The sequence below is a fragment of the Nannospalax galili genome, unplaced genomic scaffold (genome assembly GCF_000622305.1).
Source record: "Nannospalax galili isolate Female #2095 unplaced genomic scaffold, S.galili_v1.0 scaffold346, whole genome shotgun sequence".
NCBI classification, from domain to species: domain Eukaryota; kingdom Metazoa; phylum Chordata; class Mammalia; order Rodentia; family Spalacidae; genus Nannospalax; species Nannospalax galili.
The window spans coordinates 2926719-2938381 of NW_008357637.1; the positions used below are offsets into that span (position 1 = coordinate 2926719).

The 11663-nt window shown below is 41.4% G+C and overlaps 1 protein-coding gene across 2 annotated transcripts in view; it reads left to right on the forward strand.

The window, feature by feature from the left end:
- The first annotated feature begins 1733 nt into the window (after positions 1–1733).
- Map3k20 (mitogen-activated protein kinase kinase kinase 20) overlaps positions 1734–11663 on the forward strand; it is a 172132-nt gene continuing 162202 nt past the window's right edge. The window contains exon 1 of one of the 2 annotated variants that reach the window (XM_008855275.2): positions 1734–1889. The gene's annotated coding sequence lies outside the window, so the exon portion shown is untranslated. The remainder of the gene's footprint in view (positions 1890–11663) is intronic. The other variant, XM_008855276.3, reaches the window with a different exon arrangement.

The window sequence follows — 11663 nt, forward strand, 5'->3', positions numbered from 1 at the left end:
AAAAATATTTTATGTATTATTTTTATTTTATGTGTATGAGTATGTTGCCTGCATGTATGTCAGAGCTCCCATGTACAATGACTGAGGAGGTCAGAAGAGGCTGTTGGATCCCCCTGGAACTGGAGTTACGGACAGTTTAGCCACTTTGTGGGTGCTGGGATTTAAACCCAGGTCTTCTGCAAGAACATTCAGTGCTCTTATCCCCTGAGCCATCTCTCCAATCCCTAGTTTCCCCTTTCATAAGTAGACAGATAGCTTTTAGAATTATTTGACTATCTGCAATAGAAATTTTTTAAAGCATGAGTTTCATCAGTCCTAATTTCTTAGTTACCAAGATGGAACTTATTAATCTAAAATCTTCAATCCTTATATTAACAGACTTGAATGGATTTACTATCATTTTATGTGTATGAGTGTTTGCCTGCATGTTAGTATTCCCATGTAATGCTGGAGGAGGTCAGAAGAGGGCATTGGATTCCCCTGCAACTGGAGTTACAGATGGTTGTTAGCCCCAATGTGGGTGCTGGGAACTGAACCGGGGTCCTCTTCAAGAGCAGTCAGCGCTCTTAAACACTGAGCCATCTCTCCAGCTCCTAGAAAGTTTTTTTTTTTTTTTTTTTTTAAAAAAACCTGTATTCACCCATCCTTCCACACCCATCTTTAAGGTATGTGAATATTTTGCAAGTTTTTTCTCTCTTGGCCTCTTTTCTAAATCAGTGTTCTGTTCAGCTGCTGCATCTGCTTTTTCCTCTCCTGACTTCAAACCCAGCAGGAAACCAGTTTTCCTCCACTATCATTCTTCCAGTCACCAAGTTCTCAAATCTTGGCATCATCTTTCTTCTTTCCCAACCAAATGGATCACCAGTTTCTGAGGCCTCTTTCTGAAACATGTCTCTTGATTCCATTTCTTTACTTAAAAAAAAATCCATTTTGTACCCTTCAACTGGCTCCTTACGACCTGGTTAGGTAGTGACAATATCTACTACTTATCTCATTTCTATTCCTAGGTAACCCCTTCTACAAACACTATGGACAGATCTCTATGATGGAGAGGAAAGATAATGTGATCCAAAATATTAAGACTTTTAAGCTAGCCACGTGTTCCAGCAATGCACCATAACACAAACACCCATTTTACTCATTTCAATTTTCCACGATTCTCCCTGCCCACGCGTGATTAATTTCAAATTCAGAGCCCTGAATGATGTTGCCCTACCTTTGCAACCTCTTCTCACTCTCTTCTCCAGGCCTATTCTCTTTAACCAATTTCTTTTCTTCCTAATACCCACAAGCACCTTTTGCCCACACTTGCAATGGACTGTCTCCTCAATGTGAAGTAGAAGGCACTTCATTTTAAAGTCACAAACAGCAGACCATGACTCCTGAAAACCCTGGTACCTGTTGACGGTTCCACTGAGGCAACTGTAACCCCGTCTCCATAGAAACCTACTTCCACTTTGTCCTTTTCTAAAAGTAACTCTCGTGGAGTATGAAGCAGCCCTAGCTCTGTGACCCCAGAGTGTGAGTTCATGAGGATGGAGGTAATTGCAAAAGCTTTAACTTCTAGAGAAGCCGCGGTGCTCCAGCTGTCGCCCGGGGCGGGATGGCTGCGTCCTTGAGCAGGCCCCGCTACCCTCATGTGAGTCGGCCTGGCGGCGGGCGTGCAAGGGAGGGCAGGACTGCCCCGCCGGCCGTTCCGCGCGCGGAGGTAGGTGGTGCTGTTGCGGCGACTGTCTTCCTTATTGGCGCCGTGAGGAGAGGCGGAATGTTCAACTCCTGAGTCCGGTGTAAGCGTGGGAGCCCTGCGGGCCACCTTCCTCAACCCCCGCCGCCATCGTCGCGCGGGGTTTTCGCTCCCCGGCTGCAGCTCGTGCCCGCCCGGGAGCCAGGTAGGCCGGGCGGAGGTAGCGGGGGAGGACAGCAGCGCTCCGTTGAGGCCCTGCCAGGGGCCGGGAGAGCACCGGTACGGGCGGGCCCGGAGCTCCGCGGGCGGCTGTCCTCAGCGGGCAGTCCTCGGCCCGACCCGGCCCGGAGACCTGGAGCCCGCGCCCGACTTCCGCAGCGCCTGGGCCGTGCATGGCTCGGGCAAGTTCGGGCTGGTCCCGCCGAGAACTTGGCGCACGGGAAGAGCCGGGCGCAGCCAGTGGCCCGGCCGGCGGCGCTCGGAGCGGCCTGGCAGAGCCGGCCCGGAGCTCTGAGGACACAGCGCTGGGCCCGGCCGGACAGGACTGGCTGACCGCGCCTGCCCACCCGGCCGCGCGCTCTCTGCCCGTCGGGCCGTGTCCCCGGGCAGCAGGGCGCGCGTCGCCCGGACCTGCCCACCCTACCCTCTGGGTAGGAGCCGACCGTGTCCCCTGCGCTTACCCTCGGGCCCCGGGTGTCCTGGCTTGGGGCCCCAGTACCCCGGGCTCCAGGGCCACCGGGCGGCTGGCGGGATCTCAGCCACGCCTGGCGTGTGCATGACAGCTTTCAGAAAAACTTTCATTCTAAACTGGCTAGATGACATGGAATCGCCTAAAAAACAATGGCATATCATTGTTAGATTTGCAGAAAATGTATGTTTGTGGTACGCCTGATGATCCTGCATAAGCATTGTTTATGGAAAGCGTAATTACTATTTTTGTTAGTTTCGTTAATAATGAAAGCACACCATTTGCTGGCCCATTCGAACGATTTCACAATAAGCGGCTTTCATTAATAATGCGGTTGAGAATCGTTTTACAGAATGAATTGAGGGTATCAGAGTTAAGATTATTGTTAAAGTGGTTTCCTGTTTTACCCCTGAAGCTGAGTTAGGCGGACCTTCCTTGCTTTCTTGACCATAGGTGAAACCGACAGCCAGGATTTAGTGGAGCCAAATCTACCTAAATATTCAACAATAAAAATAAACAAATGATTCAAGACTAGACTTCTTTGTAGTAGGCCTGTCTGCAGTGAAATTTCATTTCATTTTTTTCTATTAAAGAAAAAAGTTCTGGCTTCATTTTAATTATGGTTTTGGTCATTTGTAGTCTTTTGTTTTAGATTTCTGCTACAATAGTGAGAGATTTGGGAGATTGTTAATGAACATAAATTTAACTTGTTTAGAAAAAGAATTAAGATAAAAATGGGCTTTTGGAGTAGTGTCTACTGTTTAGTCTTGTACAATTTAATTTCTACTGTAACATTTTAGGATTATTTTGAATTTTTTTTTCAGTTTAAGTGAAAAACTGATTGATCTTTTTCTTATTCTTTTAGGGGATTCATAAGAACATATTAAGGGGAGTAATGGCCAAATATTAAGCACAGAGATCTAGATCTAAAAATGGATGGTCAAAGATCTTGGGAACTGAGGGACCTTCTTGCCAAATAAGGAAACTTGGCAAACTGCACTGTGTATTTTAAGTTAGCACAGAGTGAGTGCTATTGGCAATACATTGGCTCAGTGCCTATCTGGAATACACAGTGAAACTGAGTTTGATAGGGCTGCAGAATTATAAACAGGAGTTGCAGAGGGTGTGGAGTGAATAATTGAATCATCAGAAGAGACACTTGAAAAATTACAATGATGTTTTGTGAAAAGAGGCCAGATAAAGTAAAGCTGTTAGTGTGCCGAGCAAAAGCAAAATGGATAGTAGATTTTAGAAATTGATACATTCAGAGAAGAATCAATGATTTTTTAAAAACTTTTTAAAAAACTTAAAAAAATATTTTATGTATAAAAAAATATTATGTGTATGCATGTATTGCCTGCATGTAGGTAAATGTACCTGTGTTGTGCAATGCCTGCGAAGGTCAGAAGAGGCTGTCAGATCCCCTGGGACTGGAGTTATGGACAGTTGTTAGCTGCCATGTGGGTGCTGGGATTTGAACCCGGGTCTTATGCAAGAACAACCAGTGTTCTTAACTGCTGAGCCATCTCTCCAGCCCCTGATTTAAAAAAAAAAAAAAAAAAAAAAAAAAAAAACCCAGGAAAATGTATTTGTGGTGATACAGTAGTTGTTGGAATAAGATAGCTTTATATCTGTGCCCTCAGATGTTGGAAATAATCAATTTGGATCATTTGTTTTCCATTTTATTCTGCCCAGGACAGATTGACAGAGTGGGTAGCTGGTCTATCTAAATGTAATAGGAACAGATAAGACACCTTCATCTTACTGTGGGGAAGATTTAGGCTACTTCTTTTGTGGCTATTAACCTTGGCCCACTACACACAAATAAGCAGAGTTCCAGCTGTGACCAGAAAGCTGTATCTGTTAAGGGAAGAGAGCTGTAAATGCTAGCGCTGAGATGGGTTTGACTGATACACAGGGGCTTTTGTGTCAGACCCTGCTATAGACAACTGAAATATCAATTATGTCCTAATACACTTAAATAATCCCAACACAGCAGAAGACTGTGAGAACAAAACAGTCACATTTTGGACATCTAACCCCATTGCCACCATTGCTAATAGGAAATTAAAGTCTCAAATACTTCAGGTGTATAGTAAGCAATACAGTAATTACTGTAATAAGAAATGGGTCTATTTAAAGAAAAACAGTAGGAAAATTAGGAAACAGCAAATGATGGAGTGGGAAACAAAACAAAACAAAACATGGTAAGAGAAAATTAGGTGACTCTGGAGTCAGACCTGAGTTGAGTCCCAGTTGTGCCATTTGTGAATTAGGTAGTTGGCTTGGGCAACTTTTATGTTCTTGATCCTCAGTTTTCTCCCATGTAAATTGGGAACAGTAATACCGGCTTCCTAAGGATGAGAAGTAGGCAGCGTGTGGAAATGCTCAGACCATCCCAGCAACTTCAGCCACCATACCCAAGTGGTAGAGAGGGTTTTCCCCCCTCTAGAGAGGGCTTTCTCTCTGTGGAGATCTGCAGATACAGCCATAAGTATCTCCAGTGTAAGAAAGTATTTGCTTTATAATCTTTCATTTAATCTTAAAAATTCATGTGAAGTTTGCAGCTCCTTCTTCCTTCTGTTTTACTCAAATGAGCAAACCAATATAAACAGGTATATGTATTCCTCCAAATCTTAAAATCAAATGGATGCTGTGGGACTTGTATACCTTCTGTGGAGCACTGTGTACTCCATGTTTGGGAGTAAGCACATGGGAACGTGGGATTGGCCTGGTTAAGCTTTGTAGCCCAGCCTGTTGTAGGGAGTGATGTAATTCTATCTTGCTGAGAACAGAATAAAAGTAGATCAACATCCAAAGAGTTTTTATACTCTGTGGTTACCCCCATGGTCTCAAGATGAAGAAAGCTCTTTACTTTGGGGATGGGAGAGGAGAGAGGAGTGTTGTAGAATGGAAATAGGATTGCAGATATTCCCAGCCATGGGAGAAGAATTTTAGGAGGGTGGCCCAAACATTTTTATTATTTCCATCAAAGATGTGGGTCACTACACATCTCTATGATGTCTGCTGTCAGGTACATGACTGCATTTCTTAGAAAAGGAAGGTCACCAGTACCTTGTACTAGCCTGGTTAGTCATCATACTTTTAGGGCTGGAGCAGACCTTTGAGAAGAATCTTTTTCTATTCTTTTTTTCTTTTTGAGACAGGGACTCCCTGTATCCCCAGCTGTCCTGGAACTCACTATGTAGACCAGGATGGCCTAAAGATCTGCCTGCCTCTGCCTCCAAAGTGCTGGGATTAAAGGCGTGCACCACCACGCCCTGCCCAAGAATCTTACCTCTCCTATGCAGGATTCCTCACCCGCCTGCCTCCTACTGAGCACTCAGGGATGTGCCACTCACTACTAAGAGGGCAGAATATCTTCTTATTGGGCCCAGTCACCAGGAATTCTTTTTCTAACTTGTGCTCACAGATACTTTTGCCTCTTAATCAATGAAGCATAATACAAATCTTGGTCTTTGCTAGTCTTGACATTCATATTTCTATCTTTCATCTTCTGTTGGGATGACCAGGTTCTGTCCTGCACATTTACCCCTGTTAGGGAGAACTTTTTTTTTTGGTTCTGAGGCTGTTCATTTGTTAGCAGCCAGGATGGTTGGATACTTCCTCTTTAATAGGAACAGTTCTGGGGTGAGACAAGGACTGAGTAACAGCAAGCCCTTGGGATGGATGGGAGGCTGGCCCAGGAAGTAGCCTCTTACCCTGATGAGCACCATGCCCAGGTTCCTCTTCTAGTCTACCCATAGAAATCTCCCTTTTCCTGGTGGCCCCATCTCTTCCTCATGCCATCAGAAGCCCCCTGCCCCTGTGGCCCGGGGTGTGGATTGGACCCACCCCACATTTTCTAGTTGGATTTTGTTTGAGCAGAGACCCATTTCATGCAGCATCTCTGTGGCCTAAGTATCCCCACCAAGCACCTCCCTGTTCCTCATTTCTTTTACTTCTGCTAACAGCGTTTCTGGCAAGGAAACATGCCACGGAAGTTGATTTTCATTTATTGGCATATTAATGGACAAATAAGAATGTTTCATTTAACTAGCTTATTTTTATTTTAACCTTTACTCCAACTAGACAGTTACATTACTTATATGGAAAAGCATGGATAGAGGGGAAAGCCATATGTTCTGTCTTTTAGACTCATTTCAAAGGGCTTTTCTCAACTGCTATGCCTGAAGAAGTCCTGTTCCCTGAGCCCAACCTATTTTATGTAAGATCTGCTGTTCTGGAAGCAGTCTTGAAGGAAATAGCACAGTAGACACCGGAATGGTTTAATTTGTAAACCTAGTCTCGCAGCTTTTATCCTTAGTGATTTTTCTTAAAGAACAACACAGAAGATCAGGCCTTTTCAGGAACTGAATCTTTGAATCTTTGACTGTGACATTATGAAGAAATAAATCAAACCAAAGCTTTCCCCAATTTTCTTTTAAAAAGATGTCTTTAAAAGAATGCAGGACAGCAATTCAAATAGCATTGTAAAATACAGAGTGAGTGCAATGAATGGGTGAGTAGGTTCTATAGACACTAGCATCTAAAAAGTGAAAAAGAAAACAAATGCATTTTAGTGACTTAAATATGATCCATCCCTATGAGAATCAGTTTGAAAGGCAAACATCGTAAGTTCAGGTAGGCGTGGTGATGCACATCTCTAACTTCAGCACTCAAGAAACTGAGGCAGGAGGATCACAAATTCAAGGGCAGCATGAACAACAAAGCAAGACCTTGTCTCAGAAATAATCATTGCTAGTAAGACAGGCCTTACAAAATGATCCAACCCCCAAAGGGCAGCAAACAAAAAGGTGATATGGAATTGAGGCATATATAATGAAACAGTTGAAAAAGATTTTGAGATCAGTGATACATTTGTTTATCAATAATTGTACAGCAAAAACAATTGAGATATAACAGAAATCAATTGTGAAAATGAGAAGAGGAAAACATACCTGATTATGAAGTTAATAATGAATGGCTAAGCATGGCATCAAAGTTTATTAAAACAATTGGAAGGCCATAATTTACATTTATATGTGTATGTTATTTGCTGGGCCTTATGTAAGGCACTTGCACACCTCTGCTTCCCTGAACTTATGCAGAATAGGCATTATTGCTGGTAAGAAAACTGAGTTCCCGAAGGCAGGTCAGGTGGCTCGCTATGTTTGGATTTGCTACTAGATCTCTAATGGGAGTCTTTCCACTTGGCTCTGCTGCTTCTGTGATGAATATCAGTTGCTCAGAAGTAACATTTTTTGTCAGTGAAATCAGCTTTGGGGCATCAAATAGAAGTGATTTAGAAACTTATTTATTAGGTTTAGAAATGTCAAAATTGGAGAAAAAGTGATTGTGTCAAGAGAACTGGAAGCTGAATTCAACTCAATCCCATCTAGTTAAGACTTTCCTTCTTGAATGTTAGAAGTCCAGTGTATTTTTTTGTTTTTGTTTAAAATTTGTGACAAAAAATAAAATGGGGCACCTAGACAGATGATTTATTTGAGGTCAGTACTAATCTGAGGAGATCGGGCACATTCAGGGTGGTGTAGCTGTAGACTTAAAATCAAGACAAAAAAATAGATCTATGAATAGAGACATGAAGTTCTTTTTTTGGAGAAGATGGGAAACTTATAAAAGTAATATTCCCTTTATGATTTTTCTATCTCCATATGGACCCCTTTTTGATAATTAACTGATACTATGTATGGTTTTAGCAATTTTGTTAATAGAATTATTTTTGAATATTTTTAATTTAGGGAAATTTTTAAATTTCAGATTTTTGGCATATTGCTCAGGCACTCAAATGATTGGATTTAACCACCTTGTTATCATTTTCAACATTTTCAAATATGTGATCCATTAGTATGTTCTGATTTTTGTGATAACCCTGCAGTGTTGTATGGTAGGTGTTTCACGTTGACCACAGCTTTGAGATGCAGCAGAAGCAGAGCTGGGAGTGGTTGCTTTAGAAGATTGCCTTTTTTGTGTGTGTAAAAGCAATTCTTTGAACATGGTGGGCTGAAAACATTATATGTGATGTGATTTACTTTGTAACTATACTTATATAGATGACTCCTTGTTACATAGTGACTCTTCACTGGTGTGTTCAGTGGAGAGTTCATCTGAAAAACTAGAGCCTAGTTTTATTGGGTAGCAGTCTTCCCCAAGACGCTGAGGATAATTTTATTCTCTGGTCATAAGTTGGTCTTCTTTGAATAGTGACTTGAAACAAAAGGAGAGAAAGTTCAAGGGGAAACAATATAGGTATGTGACCTGACATTTATATATATGAGAACGGAAAGTTTGACCAAGTTTTTCAACTAGAGTATGATGCCTTGCCAAGCTCACTGGAGTTAAAACCTGTAGTGAGACACCATAGAATCATTAATCTCATCAGTAATCTGATGGGACTTAATATCTTTACAGTCTCAGTAAAACATCCAAGTAATTGCCAGTTCCATTCATATAGAGCCAGTTCCCAGTTCCCAAATGGCATGGTGTATGACAGAGTGAGTAACTGATTCTGGGAAAACGTGTCTAGTTGCCTCTTCAGGAGGTGAAGATCATGGAAAAGACCACTTCTCAGTGGATTCAGATGAATTCCCATTGATCTGTTCTTTGTTTTGGAAAGGATTTCTCTATTCCTTCCCTACCTCTCACCCCAAGCTGAGAAGCACCCAGTACTGGAGGTCCCACACATACTCTCCCCAGTGTCCCTCAAAGTCTATGACAGATTCTAAATCAGGATTGAATTGAGAATCCTCTGGGGACATTTGCAAAAATGACAGGTCTGAGTTTACTTAATTTGACTGAAATCTTCCCAGCTCCAAGAGTTATAATGGAAGAATAACCAGCAACTGTTAATTTAACAAGTATTTTTGAGTAGAAAAGGTGCATACTGTGTGTTGCCTGTGGTGAGTTGCTGAAGGTCCAGGTGTAAGTAGAGATGAATTTTGGATTTATTTATAGTCTGGTGGGAATTTAATGGGAAAGATGGATGGGAATGGAAAGATGCTCTGGGAAAAAGAATGAACTATTTAAGACTCAAAGACATGATCAGGGGCAGGTTGCTGGGTATAGACAGATATTTGAAGCAGAGATGCTTGTATGTACCAAGCAGAGAGCTATAAGAGATGTTGGCATTTGTGGGGAACTATAAGAGTGTTTCATCTGTGCATGGGAAAGAAGACATGAAGTAAAGTGTTAAAGGAACAAAAAAAAAAATCAATTAAAACACATGTTAAAGATTGAAACTGAGTATCCTACCAACGAATGAAAAAGTTTCACCTCTAAACATATCCTAATAGAATTCATGATTCCAAGAATGAATAGATGATGCTAAAAGCTTTTAGAAAAAAAATGTTGGGGCTGGAGAGATGGCTCAGCAGTTAAGAGCACTGACTGCTCTTGCAGAGAACCCAGGTTCGATTCCCAGCACCCACATGGTGACTACGAACCATCCTTAACTCCAGTTCCAGGGGAATCCGACGCCCTCTTCTGGCCTCTGTGTCATTGCACGACACGAGTGCATTCACATATGTGCAGGCAGTACACTCATACACATAAAATAAAAATAACAAATGAAATATATAAAAAAGAAAAAAGTTAAAAGTTTGGTAATTAGAGTAGCATCAGACTGCTCAATAGCCACATTAGAAACTAGAAGAAAATGAAATAATGCTCTCAAAATTACACAGGAAATGATTTTTTATCTAGAATTGCATATCCAGCCAGGCTGCCAGTGAAGATTCTCAAAAGATCATATTCTGTGCACTGTGTTCAGAGTCAATGGGAGATGTGTATGTATGTCAAGGTGCAAAATAGAGCAAGAAAGAGAAAGTACAGATGCCAGGATAGGGCTTTCCTGTTTACTTCATGAGACTGCTGTAAGCCAGAGGGTAAAGGTGAAGGAGATTCTTTGAAAGGTAGAGGAAGTTAAATCCTAGTTCAAGTCAGGCCTAGAGAGCAAGCCATTCTAGCCAGACTGAATCAGGATGAAGTGTTTAGAAAGAATGTTTCCATAAAAAACAGTGTCTTCTTTTCCTCACAGTAAAAGAGGAAGAGGAAAGGAAGAACCTGGCATTTTTAGCTCATTGAGAGGAGTTTTGCAGTCCTTGGGAGAATTTCATGAGGTAAATTAGGAGTATAAAAAGCTAAGAAAACAACAAAAGCCAAAAACAGAGCAACTAATAATTCCAGGAGAAATAAAAGTTATCCAAGGGAAATACAATAATGGCTGCACAAGAGTGCTGGGAACAGTATTTACTTCATGAGACTGCTGTAAGCCATTAGTATTGATTTAGCCAAATGTGAACATTTAAGCAGAGGATTAGACAAGTGCAGCACTGGTGTATGGAAGTGAAGGATGGTGTATGAGAATTAAAGCCCTACCTTTCACAGGGAACAATTAATTAAACAATATTTAAAATAGAAAAATCAAGACTTGGCAGTGTATAAGAACATCACCTAGAAGTGTTGCGATAAATGTGAGAAGGAAACACTAACGGAGTTGAAGTGGGCTGCTCTTCTAGAGAATGAGAGCTGGGTGTGGGGAAGAGTGAGGCAGTGGACTTTGCTTCATATTATAAGCTTTGTACTTGAATAAAATTAATTATAAAAGCATATTTATCATTTGTAATCCTGTGGGAATCTTGCATATGGTACTTTGCATTTTGTTGAGCAGAGTTTGTGCTTTGTATGTACTAGCCACTTAACTTTGGCACATTCTCCTAAGTTTCATGTAAACCTTTTCTACAAGTAACTGAGTATGAACTGCAGTGAGAATTGGTGAATTGTGATTTCAAATATATTAATAGACAGTCTCTGGATACATGGCTCCTAATATGCCCCTCCCCCCAGTGTTTTTGTATAGACTGTCTTCTAACCATTGGAGGATAAACAGAGCTTCCTTTTCCTTTCTTGCCTTCTCCCCAAAGTAGAGCAGTTAGACTTTGCATAAGAAATCAACATTCCTTATATTTGAGGAGGAAGCATGGAAATTTATGTCATGCTAATTAGTAGAGGTGATAAACATTACCATTGAAATCTACCCAGTGACTTCATAGACATACACAGATGCCAAGGATCCAAGTGCAACTGATTATGACTAGTATAATCAGATGCATACAGATTAGAGATGCATGCGCCAACATCTCAGTGTCAGCAAAAATGAGTCTGCAAGGAACAATGTATTCTAAAATAAAATGGAGATCTTTTTTAAAGGTTAAAAAACTCATTCAATTTTATGTCTTACAGGGCTTATACTGAGTTCAATATTGTATAACT